The sequence below is a fragment of the Pelmatolapia mariae genome, linkage group LG3_W (genome assembly GCF_036321145.2).
Source record: "Pelmatolapia mariae isolate MD_Pm_ZW linkage group LG3_W, Pm_UMD_F_2, whole genome shotgun sequence".
Taxonomy (NCBI): domain Eukaryota; kingdom Metazoa; phylum Chordata; class Actinopteri; order Cichliformes; family Cichlidae; genus Pelmatolapia; species Pelmatolapia mariae.
The window spans coordinates 6,999,776-7,014,815 of record NC_086229.1 but is presented as its reverse complement, the minus strand read 5'-3'; the positions used below and the strand labels follow the sequence as shown (position 1 = coordinate 7,014,815).

The window sequence follows — 15,040 nt, the reverse complement described above, 5'->3', positions numbered from 1 at the left end:
GGAGTTTAATAAACTTGGCCGTCTGCTCCTTGCTATCTAATATATAATATATAATATAATATAATAACATTTTAAAGTTGTCTAAGTGACTTGTATATTACGTTTAACCTGAGTAGTGAAAGTCCACAGTGATCTGAACATGATGTGCCGGGAGTTGTGCCATTCTCGGCGGCTTCAGTGACCCTCGACCTCTGGGCTAGCTATCGAGCTGGTGGGTAACAGATGTCTCCGAAAACGTCGAAGCACTTTTGCAAATATGCGATGTCTTGATAAACCGAGCAGATATTTGAGGTTTATACACCCACATTCTCGCCTGAAAATATGTTTAAAGTTTATTTTGTGACCCAGAAAGATTAATAAGAGTAATTTTAAAACTTAGTAGTGGCCGCCATTGTTAGAAACTGGAGTTTGGCTGGGCCGCGCTATGAATTCTGGGATATACCCATCCTTCAAAATCTGGGAAAAGGAGTACGCATTTGTCGGCTGCATTCGGAGGAGTCTACAAATTTGGACAGCCTTCGGCGCGTTGCTCTGTCGTAATCGGCCTACAAATGCGGCCTCAGGAGGATGCAGCCCATGAATTTGGACACAGCTATTGATTCTAACAGGGTCCATAAACAGCATTAGCTTAGCAGCATTAGCTTATCAGTTTCCATCATGATCACATAAATCCTTAGCAGAGCAAAGTGGCCTACTTAGCAATAGCTGCTCAAGTTGTATAAAGCAAGGGAAAACAGTATTAGCATTAGCTGCTAATGGCAGCTTACTTAGCATAAACTCTTCACATCTTTATAATGCAAGGGAAAGGAGTCACTCATGGCAGCCTATTTAGCATTAACGTCTCACATCAATATAACACTAGCGAGAAGGGTATTAGCGTTAGCCACTAATACTTATTCACCTCAAATTGGCTACTTACCTTACTAATGGTAGCCTACTTAGCATTAACTCCTCACTAATACAATACAATTTTTAAAAGGGAAGGAAAAACGATATTAGCATTAGCTGCTAATAATTGTTCACCTAATTAGAGTTAGCCCCTAATGGTAGCCTACTTAGCATTAAGTCCTGACATCGTTATAATGCAAGTGAAAAGTGTTAGCATTATTGGATAATGCTAAATTAAGGTAGTGTTATAATTAGCTACTGATATTGTTATAAAGAAAGAAAATATGGTATTAGCATTAGCTACTAATGGTTATTAACTTCAAATTAGCATTAGTTAATAACGGTAGACTTCGTATCATTAGCTGCTGTCATTCTTACAAAGCAAAGGAAAACAGTATGAGCATTAGCTGCAAATGCTTTTTCATCTAAAATTAGAATTAGCCATCAATGGCGTCTTATGTAGCATTAACTCTTCACATTGCAGGGGAAAAGTTAAAATTGAATGAAAAATAGTGTTTACATTAACTACTCATATTGTTAAAAAGTAAAAAAAAACATTGTTATCATAAAAGGACGTTGGTAATTCACCTCAAATTAGTATTAGCTAATAACGGCAACCTACTTAGCATTAGCTGGTCACATTGTTATAAAGCAAGAAAATATGGTATTAGCATTAGATGCCAATTCCTATTTACCTAAAATTAGCATTAGCCACTAATTGCAGTCTACTTAGCCTTAACTCCTCACTAATGTAATGCTAATTCACATCAAATTAGCATTAGCTGCTAGCATCAGCCTACCTAGCACTAGCTGCTCACATTGTTAAAAGGGAAGAGAAAACGATATTAGCATTAGGTGGTAATAATTATTCACCCCTAATTAGAATTAGCCGCTGATGGCAGTATACTTAGCATTAACTCCTCACATTGTTATAATGCAAGGGAAAAGAATTAGCATTATCGAATAAAGTTGACCTTGGCCCACTGGAAAAGTTCAGAACTAAAGATTTAGAAGTGTTTCTCGATAGCTCTTCCTCATTTGAGAAACAAATAAATTCTGCTTTTAAAACCAGCTGTAAGGTTTATATTGTTGATTGTCGTTTATGCTTCGAAATATTTACTCATATATGAGTTTTATAATCGATAGCATAATGATAGAGGTTTGATCCTTAGTAGTCTTTAAAAACTCTGTGTGCCTTCCAGAGTGCTCTGGCATGCACACACACCTTAAGGTCACGAGAGAGGTCGTACCTTCTATCACAGTCTGGCAGAGGCAGACTGTATGTATTGTGAAGAGCGGACCCAAAATGCAGACACGAAGGAACTTGGACCAAAACTTGTGTATCAACAAAAAGCGAGCCGTTTAATATGGCTGATAAAAAGGTACAAAAACAAAAAGGCAGATGCACACAAGAAAGAACCTAACTAGAACTAAACTGGGAAAACTAAATGTTAAACACAAAAAGGTAAAGAACAGAACCTTGAACATTGCAAAAAACCTAAACATGGAAAATCCTGGAAACATGACGTGGAACAACAGACGACCTGACAATGACACACTGAAAACAGAGGACTTAAATACACAGGAGGTGATTAGGGGAAGTGGGAACACATGGATGAACTGCTGACTGACATGAGCCTAATGACAGGACAAGGGAAGTGAAACTAAATACAATGAACAAAGAACACACGACTCCTTCAAAATAAAACAGGAAACATGAGACAGACAATATAATACAAACTTGATAACATAAGACACGCAGCATGAAACACAAAGGGTGAGGGAAACTTAAATACAGGGGAAGAAAACACAAGGACTCTAATAACCAAATGAACTCCGCTAATCTAATGAACTTAAACATAAACAACATCCAAATAAACTAAAACTTAAAACGCTGGGTCAACAGACCCAGGAACATGACACCTTCTCTTACTGATTTATGGTATAGAACAGGGGTCGGCAACCTGCATGCGGCTCTTTAGTCCTTATAGTGCAGCTCTGCGTGGTTTGGGAAAATAAATTAGAAGTATTTAGCTGAAGTGTATTTTATTTATGTTCATTCTTTTTTAACTTGTAGTTCTAAATTGAAAGATTATTGTGATATTGAGATATAACAATTAAATAATATTTTATTACTTTTTCATCGCTCAAAATAAGCGTCACACTCGCGGAAGCCGGTATACTTGATAAAGCCATGCATTTATCAAGACTTTCAACTCCAGGTAGGCCAATTATGGATCTTCAGATCCACATTATGTCAACAGCTGTTGCCCACCGTGAACTATGTTAAAAACAAACACGCTCACGCCTCACAGACGACAGCTTACAGTCCTGCGTAAAGATGAAAGTGACTTCGTACAGCCCCGATTTGCAGACGCTGCACGCAGAAGTTCAGGAGCAGAAGTCCCATTGTAAACATATCACGGCAGACCCGACGATGTTTCCATGAAGACGCTTTTCAGCATCTCTTTATTGACCACTTTTCACACACGGTTGCTGTACGCATACAGCCGGCTGTAGCTTTGCAGCTCACAGCCCGACACACAACAACAACACAACAGCAGAGAGAGCACAGACTTTAAGGTGGTGAGGCATGATTGCGGGCGCCGCTCAGGCGCATCCGCCTCCCCTGCAGCGGCGCTGCAGACCACGCCCCCGCTACACACATTAACCTGGTAAAATACATATTTAGGCAGAATTTTGCAAATATATATTTTTCATCTTTTAGCAGCATAGAGATTTCATAAGCAACACACCTTAGTTGTTCACACAAAGGTAAAAAACAATATATTCAGTGTTATCTTCATTTTAGATGTCAAAAAGTATTTGCTGCTCCCAGAGTTTTCTTTTGCATGGAAACCGAGTCCAAATGGCTCTTTGGGTGTAAAAGGTTGCTGAGCCCTGGTATAGGAGGACACCTATTCTGTACCTGGTTAAGTATAAGAGCCCTTTGTTAGGGGGACCGCTGGACTCTTAGCACCAGCTTTGGGGTCACAGGGTCACATCTGGAACACACACACACACACACACACACACACACATACCTACACTATGCACAGACTGGTACTCTTTGTTCATACCTGTCTAAGACGTCATATGTTAATGAACTTATGCATATTCATGTAACCTCAATAAAGAGCAGTGTTACGAGGGAGCAGACGAGAGCGACTGAGGTCAAGTGAAGGAACGGTGCTGTCACAGTTCTCTCCCTCATGAATTGTCTGGTTCCAGCGGTGGCTCTGTGCTAGACGACCCATCACCAGCTTTTTCCAGCTTTTTCCACTGGTTACCAGTACGTCGTAGAATCCACTTCCAGATCTTGTTGTTTGTCTTTAAGTCTCTGAATGGATCGGCTCAATCTTATCTCTCTTTAACAAAAATAATCCAAGTCGAGCCCTCAGGTCTGCAGATAAGTAGCTTCTGACCAGAACTAGCCGTAAAAACAGAGGTGAGCTTTATCGATGGCTGCAGCCAAACTCTGGAACAGTCGCCCTTCACATCAGGTCGTCACCAACACTCGAAATTTTTAAAACCCGGTTGGAAACACATTTGTACTCTGTAGCTTTCAATTCTGACGAGTCTTTATAGTAATTACTGTGTATGTTTCCTATTTTATCTCTACTCTGTGCAGCACTTTGGCTCAACCTGTTTTTAAATTGCTGATAAATAAATGTAGATTTCTTTGAATCAAACAGTGGAGCCGAGCTTTGAGCTCAGTGTGTAACAGTGTGTGTGTGAGAGCCATGTAATGTCCATGTGTGCATGCTGACTGCTCTGACCCCTCCTCCTTTCAGGGTGGAGCCTGCTGGAGTCCGATGGTTGAGACCAGGTCTGAGGAAGTGTAAGTGTGTTTTTAATGGGATTCATGAAAACAAAGCAGCACACATTCAACCATCTTCATCATGTCAGGAGTCATCATCAAAGTGTCAATCAATGAACAGATGATGGATCAATAACTGCAGCTGGATTGTGTTTGTTCTCTCCATCAGATTCCTGTCAACTCACAATCGACACAAACACAGTGAACACAAAGCTCCAACTGTCTGACAACAACAGGAAGGTGACACATGTGGAGGAGGTTCAGTCATATCCTGATCATCCAGACAGATTTGATGTTTGTCAGCTGCTGTGTAGAAATGGTCTGACTGGTCGCTGTTACTGGGAGGTCGAGTGGAGAGGAAACGTTCGTATATCTGTGAGTTACAGAAGCATCAGAAGGAAAGGAGACAGTAATGACTGTGTGTTTGGAGGGAATGATCAGTCCTGGAGTCTGATCTGCTCTGATCGTGGTCCTCGTTCTGTCAGGCACAATATCAGACAAACATCCATCTCCTCCTCCTCCTCCTCCTCCTCTGTCTCTAACAGAGCAGCAGTGTATGTGGACTGTCCTGCTGGCACTCTGTCCTTCTACAGAGTCTCCTCTGACACTCTGATCCACCTCCACACCTTCAACACCACATTCACTCAAACTCTTTATCCTGGGTTTATGGTCTGGCCTGGTTCCTCAGTGTCTCTGTGCTGAGTGTAAAGAGTGTCTCCTGTTAGAGAAACACTCTGACTGTTGAACAGATAGTTCAGTCTGTACATGTCTGTCTCTTTCACTCACAAACACATTTTCAGATTCATGGATTCAATCAGTTGATGTTTGAAACTCTTCTCAATGATTCCTTGTAAACTTCTTCCTCTTCAGTCACAAACAAACAGGAAGTGATGTCACATGTGTTCCTGTCCACAGCAGAATGAGTCTATTGCTGACAGTGATGTACAAACAGAATGAGCATTTCTGAGGCCAAAATAAACTGAGTAGTTCACTGAATGAACACTGTGAGCTCAGTTCCTTCATCATTAGGATCGTGGTCCTAGGAATTCATTTCCTGCAGGAAGGAAACTGACAGGAAGTAGTAGGTTTCGGTGAACAACTTTTTCCCTTAGTGACACAGGGTCTCTGATGTGGTACACATTGATGTCAGGTTTCACAGATGCCACCTCAAAAACCGTGGATTCCCATTTGTCAGCGATCTTCCTCTTTCCTCTCTCACCACGATTAGCGAGCAAGACTCTGTCACCGACCGAGAGGGGCGCACCCTTAGCCTTGCGGTCATAATTCTTCGCCTGCCGGGCCTGGGCAATACGGCTGTTCTGCCTGGCAATGCGGGCAGCCTCAGACAGGTCACGCTTCAAATGGGCGACAAAGTCACTGTGGTCAACAACAGCACCATCAGGGAGAACATGCTGGAAAACAACATCAACAGGCAGACGAGGAATTCTCCCAAATATGAGAAAAAAAGGTGCGAAACCTGTTGTTTCATGTTCAGTGCAATTGTAGCAGAACGTCAACATCTGAAGCATTTGCAGCCACCTGGCTTTGGATTGAGGGGGCAAAGCCCGTATCATGTTCCCCAAGGTCCTGTTGTATCGCTCGACAATACCATTTCCCATTGGGTGGTAAGGAGTGGTGTGTGATTTCTGGATGCCAGCCATGTCCAGGAGCTCCTTAATGAGTTGACTCTCAAAGTTGGCTCCTTGATCAGAGTGTATACGTTTGGGAAAGCCGTATACACAGAAAAAGTCATTCCACAGGCGGCGAGCAACCTGCTTGGCAGACTGATTCTTACAAGGGAATGCATGCACTAATTTGGAAAAATGGTCTGTGACAACCAAAACATCAATGCACCTCTTGTCAGTCTGTTCAGCAGTCCAGAAGTCGATGCAGACTAGCTCCATCGGTTCAGTGGTACAAATGCTCTCCAGTGTGGCACGGTCATTTGGCTCCGGGGTTTTCCCAACCACACAACGAAAACAGCTTTTCACATGATTGATGATGTCACGCTCCATCCCTGTCCAAAAGAATCTCTGCCTGGCAAGAGACAGGGTGCGGACTTGGCCCTGATGACCCGCCGTATCATGGATGCCTCGGAGAACTTCAGTCTTCAGAGTGTCTGGGACAACAAACTGGTAAATCGTCATGTTCATGTTCCTGTCTTTCTTCACCTTATACAACATACCATCTTTAATCAAGAGTCTGGACCAATGTCTGAGTAATTTCATTACACCACGGGACTCGCCAGCACGTTCATGCCTTGTGGGCCTCTTGTGACGCCGGACATAAAAGAAAACTCTACCCAAAACCTCATCTTGTTCCTGCAGGTTAGCGAGTTCACTTCTCGGCGTACAGGCAGGATGGGCAATAGTTGGGAGCTGAGGGATATCAGATCCCACACCTCTCACATGGCTGATACCACCAGTGTCATGTGCAGCCAACACAGCAGAAACATCCTGTGACAAGAGTGAACCTTGAGGGTTAGCTAGGATAGTGGTAGCTTCCTCCTCAGATTGATCCACGACCAACTGGCAGTTTGCAGCACACCGAAACACATCTTGCACAGTCCCATCCACCAGACCGTGCATTTGGTTCAATAGGGCAGCATAAGGTTCAGTGACTAGCCTGTGGCCTATGCACGACTGGACAAATGGCTCTCTACTCAATGCATCCGCAACAACATTCTTGGTGCCAGGGACATACTTCAGCTCAAAACTGTACGCTGCAAGCTTCGAAACCCATCGTTGCTCACATGCATCTAACCTAGGCTTGGTTAAGATGTACGTCAGTGGGTTATTGTCCGTCCACACTGTGAAGTGGCTCCCTTTCAGCCAATGGCTAAACTTGTCACAGACTGCCCACTTCAGAGCAAGAAACTCCAAACGATGCGCTGGATAGTTTAGCTGAGAGTGTGACAGGGTCTTACTGGCGAATGCCACTGGTCTGGCGATCCTACCATCAGGGGGCAACTGTGAGAGGACGGCTCCAAGGCCGTCAAAGGAAGCATCAACTGCAAGGATAAAGGGTGCAGTAAAATCTGGATGGGCTAATGTGACACTATGTACAAGGTCATATTTTAGGGCCTTGAATGCTTCCCTGCACTCCTCAGTCCAGTCAGCAGGAGACAGCTTCACGTGGCCCCTTTTAAATTTAGGCTTATGGCCTCTACCTCTCTTGCGTGGCGCAGCTGGTTCAGCCACAAGATCAAACAGTGGCTTAGCTTTTGCAGAGCACCGCTCAATAAAATGATGGTAGTAGAGAACCATCCCCAGGAAGGATCTGATTTTCCTTTGTTATGATTTAATGTTGTCAGTGTTTTGTTTTATGTCATGTTTAAGGATTTTGTTCTCTGTTGTATCTCACATTTAGTTTAGTTCAGGGTTAATGTGTCATTCTGTCTCTCAGTGTCTGCGTCTTGGTGTAGTGTTCTCGTTTCCTGTTTCATTGTGAAGGTCTGCGTCTCATGTGAGTGTGTTCAGTTTTACCTCTTGTCTCGTCTCGTTAATGACTCCCACCTGTGTGTAATCTCCCCGTGTTTCTCTGTGTGTATTTAAGTCGCGTCTTCTGTCTTTGTGGTGGCTGGTCCGTCTGTGTATCCACCATGTTCCACTCGTGTGTCTGGTGTTAGTATCTTAGTTTTGTAAATAGTTGTAAATAGTCTTGTCAAGTCGCAATTGTGTATTTTGTTCACCTTGTACATATTCTTCACTGCAGCAGCCTAGTAGGCGTGAGAAGCCATTTTTGTTGATTAAGTTTTCTCCTGTTTTTTGTTAGAAAGTTAGGTAAGTGGATTGTCTTTTGGTTGGTTTTTATTTTGTGTAGGAAAGCACAGGGACCATTAGGGAGTTTTGTTTGTTATTTTTGGCACTGCTCACTGCTGAAGCTAATAAATGGCTGCTTAGCACTTTAAAAGATACGACTGTTTGTGTTCTTGCTTTGGTGGAGCGTGAGTGGGCCAATTTCTTGTTGCGTTCAATACATGCCTAGACAAAGAACGTAACACCTTGCACATGGTGTCACCCCGTCAGACTCCATCAGGTCTGCTTCCTGCACATTGTCTATAGCCTGCACTTTACTCGGGTCTGTTTTCACACCCTCACCACATATGATGTGTCCCAGGAACTTCACAGACCGTTGAAGAAAGTGGCATTTCTTAGGTGAGAGCTTCAGGTTGTTGGCAGAAAGTCGTGAGAAAACCATCTGCAGACGTTCAAGAGCCACCTGTTCGGATGGGGCATAGACCATAAGGTCATCCAGATAACATAACAAGCTTGTGAAGTTCTCATCATCAAAAATGGACATCATCATTCGCATAAAAGTAGCAGGACTATTTGTCAGGCCTTGAGGCATCCTGTTATATTCATGAAGGCCAAATGGGGAGGAGAATGCCGTGTATTTTGTGTCGTCCTCGTGGAGTCTGACATTGTAAAACCCCGATGTGAGATCCATTGTAGAAAAAAAGACATTCCCACCAAGTGCTGCGAGGGCGTCTGACTGATTCAATTCAATTCAATTCAATTCAATTCAATTCAATTCAATTCAATTCAATTCAATTCAATTTTATTTATACAGCGCCAAATCACAACAAAAGTCGCCTCAAGGCGCTTTATATTGTACAGTAGATTGCACAATAATAAATACAGAGAAAAACCCAACAATCATATCATATGACCCCCTATGAGCAAGCACTTTGGCGACAGTGGGAAGGAAAAACTCCCTTTTAACAGGAAGAAACCTCCGGCAGAACCAGGCTCAGGGAGGGGCGGCCATCTGCTGCGACCGGTTGGGGTGAAAGAAGGAAAACAGGATGAAAGACATGCTGTGGAAGAGAGACAGAGATTAATAACAGATATGATTCGATGCAGAGAGGTCTATTAACACATAGTGAGTGAGAAGGTGACTGGAAAGGAAAAACTCAATGCATCATGGGAATCCCCGGCAGCCTACGTCTATTGCAGCATAACTAAGGGAGGATTCAGGGTCACCTGGTCCAGCCCTAACTATATGCTTTAGCAAAAAGGAAAGTTTTAAGCCTAATCTTAAAAGTAGAGATAGTGTCTGTCTCCCGAATCCAAACTGGAAGCTGGTTCCACAGAAGAGGGGCCTGAAAACTGAAGGCTCTCCCTCCCATTCTACTTTTAAATACTCTAGGAACAGCAAGTAAGCCTGCAGAGCGAGAGCGAAGTGCTCTAATAGGGTGATATGGTACTACAAGGTCATTAAGATAAGATGGGGCCTGATTATTTAAGACCTTGTAAGTGAGGAGCAGGATTTTGAATTCAATTCTGGATTTAACAGGAAGCCAATGAAGGGAAGCCAAAACAGGAGAAATATGCTCTCTCTTTCTAGTCCCTGTCAGTACTCTTGCTGCAGCATTTTGGATTAACTGAAGACTTTTCAGCGAGTTTTTAGGACATCCTGATAATAACGAATTACAGTAGTCCAGCCTGGAAGTAATGAAGGCATGAACTAGTTTTTCAGCATCACTCTGAGACAGGATATTTCTAATTTTAGAGATGTTGCGCAAATGGAAGAAAGCGGTCTTACATATTTGTTTAATATGTGCCTTGAAGGACATGTCCTGGTCAAAAATGACTCCAAGGTTCCTCACAGCATTACTGGAGGCCAAGGTAATGCCATCCATAGTAAGGATCTGCTTAGATGCCATATTTCTAAGATTTTCAGGACCAAGTACAATAACCTCAGTTTTATCTGAATTAAGAAGCAGGAAGTTAGCGGCCATCCAGGTCTTTATGTCTTTAAGACATTCCTGCAGTTTAACTAATTGGTGTGTGTTACCTGGCTTCATGGATAGATAGAGCTGCGTATCATCTGCATAGCAGTGAAAATTTATGCTATGTCTTCTAATGATGCTGCCTAGGGGAAGCATGTATAATGTAAATAGAATTGGTCCTAGCACTGAACCCTGTGGAACACCATAATTGACCTTAGTGGGTGAAGAGGACTCTCCATTTACTTGAACAAATTGGAGTCTATTAGATAGATATGATACAAACCACTGCAGTGCAGTACCTGTAATACCTACAGCATGTTCTAATCGCTCTAATAAGATATTATGGTCAACAGTATCGAACGCAGCACTAAGGTCTAGCAGGACAAGCACAGAGATGAGTCCACTGTCAGAGGCCATAAGAAGATCATTTGTAACCTTCACTAAAGCTGTTTCTGTGCTGTGATGAGCTCTGAAACCTGACTGAAACTCTTCAAATAAGCCATTCCTCTGCAGATGATCTGTTAGCTGTTTGACAACTACTCTTTCAAGGATTTTTGATATGAAAGGAAGGTTGGATATTGGCCTATAATTAGCTAAGACAGCTGGGTCTAGAGATGGCTTTTTGAGTAAAGGTTTAACTACAGCCACCTTGAAGGCCTGTGGTACATAGCCGATTATTAGAGATAGATTGATCATATTTAAGATTGAAGAATTAATTAATGGCAGGACTTCTTTGAGCAGTTTTGTAGGAATGGGGTCTAAAAGACACGTTGATGGTTTAGAGGAAGTAATTATTGAAGTTAACTCAGAAAGATCAATTGGAGAAAAAGAGTCTAACTTAACATCAATGGTACTAAAAGTAGCTGTAGACGATATTACATCTGTGGGATGATTATTGGTAATTTTTTCTCTAATGATAAAAATTTTATTTCTGAAGAAGTTCATGAAGTCATTACTAGTTAACGTTAAAGGGATTGTTGGCTCAGTAGAGCTCTGACTTTTTGTCAGCCTGGCTACAGTGCTGAAGAGAAACCTGGGGTTGTTCTTATTTTCTTCAATCAGTGACGAATAGTAAGATGTTCTGGCTTTGCGGAGGGCTTTCTTATAAAGCAACAAACTATTTCTCCAGGCTAAATGATGATCCTCTAAATTTGTGACACGCCATTTCCTCTCCAGCTTACGAGTTATCTGCTTTAGGCTACGTGTTTGAGAATTATACCACGGAGTCAGGTACTTCTGATTTGAGACTTTAGTTTTCACTGGAGCTACAGTATCCAGAGTCGTACGTAGTGAGGAGGTAAAATTATTAACAAGATAATCGACCTCTGTTGGAGTAGCGTTCAGGTAGCTGCCCTGCTCTATGTTGGTACAGGGCATTGAAGATGATAACAGTGGGTGGATTATATTCTTAAACTTAGTTACAGCACTTTCAGAAAGACATCTACTTTGATAAAGTCTACTCTCCACTGCTGTGTAATCAATTATTGTAAATGTAAATGTTATCAGGAAATGATCAGACAGCAGAGGGTTTTCAGGAAACACTGTTAAATGTTCAGTTTCTAAGCCATATGTTAAAACAAGATCTAGAGTGTGATTAAAGTGGTGGGTGGGTTCTTTTACATTTTGAGAGAAGCCAATTGAGTCTAATAACAGATTAAATGCAATTTTGAGGCTGTCATTTTTAGCATCTACATGGATGTTAAAATCACCCACAATAATTATTTTATCTGAGCTGAGCACTAAATCAGATAAAAAGTCTGAGAAATCAGAGAGAAACTCTGTGTAAGGCCCAGGTGGACGGTAGATGATAACAAATAAGACTGGTTTCTGAGTTTTACAGCTGGGGTGGACAAGGCTAAGCATCAGGCTTTCAAATGAATTAAAAGTCTGTCTTGGTCTTTCGTTAATTAATAGACTGGTGTGAAAAATTGCTGCCACACCGCCCCCTCGGCCTGTGCTTCGAGGTTTCTGGTAGTTAGAATGACTCGGGGGTGTTGATTCATTTAAACTAACATAATCATCCTGCTGCAACCAGGTTTCTGTAAGGCAGAGTAAATCGATTTGTTGGTCGATTATTAAGTCATGTACTAACAGAGACTTGGAGGAGAGAGACCTAATATTTAATAATCCACATTTCACTGTTTTACTCTTTGGTTCAGATGTGGATTCTGTATTGTTCTTTCTTTTTGATTTTTTATGTTTAAGTTTTTTATTGCTGGTTTTTGGTTTGTTTTTTGTCTGTTTGGGAGCTGACACAGTCTCAATGGAGATGGGTTTTTGGGGGGGTAGCAGGAGGAGAGAAGCTGCAGAGAGGCGTGTAAGACTGCAACTCTGCTTCCTGGTCCCAACTCTGGATAGTCAGATTTTGGGGGGTTTAATAAATTGGTCCATATTTCTAGAAATGAGAGCTGCTCCATCCAAAGTGGGATGGATGCCGTCTCTCCTAACAAGACCAGGTTTCCTCCAGAAGGTTTGCCAATTATCTATGAAGCCCACATCGTTTCTGGGACACCACTCAGACAGCCAGCAATTTAAGGAGAACATGCGGCTAAACATGTCACTCCTGGTCTGATTGGGGAGGGGACCAGAGAAAACTACAGAGTCCGACATTGTTTTGGCAAAGTTACACACCGATTCAATATTGATTTTAGTGACCTCCGATTGGCGTAACCGGGTGTCATTACTGCCGACGTGAATTATGATCTTACTGTATTTACGTTTACCCTTAGCCAGCAGTTTTAAATTTCCTTCAATGTCGCCTGCTCTGGCCCCTGGAAGGCAATTGACTATGGTTGCCGGTGTCTCTAGCTTCACATGTCTGAGAACAGAATCGCCAATTACCAGAGTTTGACCCCCGGCGGGTGTGTCGCCGAGTGGGGAAAAACGGTTAGACACATGAACAGGTTGGTGGTGTACCTGGGGCTTCTGTTTAAGACTATGCTTCCTCCTCACCGTCACCCAACCGCCCTCGTTCCCCAGCTGCTTGGGGTCTGCCGGGGAACAGCTAGCGGGGCCTACGCTATCTTCGGCTGCACCAGCTACAGGGGCCTGGCTAGCTACGGGTGAATGAAGGGTGCGAAGCCGAGTCTCCAATTCAGTAATCCTGGCCTCCAGAGCTGCAAATATGCTACATTTGTTACAGGTATCATTACTGCTAAAGGAGGCCGAGGAGTAACTAAACATCTGACACAATGAGCAGGAAAGTGCAACAGGGACAGGTGAAGTAGCCATGGTGCTAACGAGTCGGCTACGAGCTAAGCTAGCGAAACAGTAAAGAGACAGTGAGTGAATACTTTGGCTATAGATTAGGTAGTGAGTACACAGAAAGGGTGATTCAGATGAAGCACGTTAAGATTATACTATAAAAAAGGGATGTATCAAAAGATTTCAATTAAATTGCTAAGCAGAAAAGCTACTCAGAAACACCACTGTGTTTGAGCAGGAACAGGAAGTGATACTCTACCACAAAGCGAGCGAAACACCAAGTGACAGCGCCACCCAAAGGTCAAGGATGTGCATCCTTAACTGTTCTTGCATTTAACCATCTAAAGTCATTGCATATGCGCAGGTCACCATTTGGCTTAACGACTAAGACAAGGGGGGATGAGAATTCACTCTGGGACTTACGGATTATCCCTGACTCCTCCATCTCATCTAGAGCAGTGCGAAGCTTCTCGTAATGGCATGGTGGGACCCGTCTGTATGGCAGTCTGAAGGGCTTGTCATCCACTAGGCGGATCCTGTGGACAAAGTCAGCAGCCTCACCACAGTCCATTTTGTGCCTTGAAAAGATGGACTCATACTGCTCAGTGAGTCGCAGCAGCCTATCTCTCCATTCTGGGGAAACTTCACAGGATGAGAGGTCCAGGTCCTGCAGGCCCAAATCACACAAGCGCTGTGACATCTCCGCTTCTGATCTCGGTGCGGGCGATGAGTTCTGTGTGCATTGTGTACTGGATCGAATTTGAACAGGTTCAGGTAAGTCCTGCACAGAAAGACAGGGGGACATATCAGCAACCTTAGCATTTCTCCTGAGAGTGAGGGGCTTCTCGGAGGGATTCACCACTTTAACAGGGACCCAGCCATCCCCAAACAAGGAAGTGACAACTCGCCCCACTAGGATTTGTGCAGGTTTGGATCGAGACTGAGTGGGTTCAATAATGACAGCACTTCCCATCGCTGAGGCATCAGGAGCAGGCAGCTTAGCCCACACCAAATGTTCAGACAAGGGCTGCAAGGTGACGCGTCTCTTAAGCTTTGCAGTGCCAAAACTCGGAGGCATTGCTCTGCCACTACAGTCATCAGAATAGGATAGCAAAGTCGCCAAATGAGGAAAAGCATCATCCCGGGTACCAACAGTCATTTTTAACTGCGAAATAAGCCACTTTATCGCGTTGCTGCCCAGGACCATGTCATCAGCCTGACCCGGAACCACCAGAACGGGAATCACCACCTTAAAGCCATATATTGATACTGTAAGATCATACATAGCAGAAGGCGTAACAAGGTGACCCCCACAACCAACAATGACAATGTCTTCAGCTGAACGTCTCTCAATATCAGGTATTGATTGTGAAAGTTTCTCATCCACTGTCTCA

General features: G+C 43.1%; 1 protein-coding gene across 1 annotated transcript in view; it reads left to right on the top strand.

The window, feature by feature from the left end:
- LOC134624176 (protein NLRC3-like) overlaps positions 1–15,040 on the top strand; it is a 305,899-nt gene that overhangs the window by 44,664 nt on the left and 246,195 nt on the right. The window lies entirely within an intron of this gene.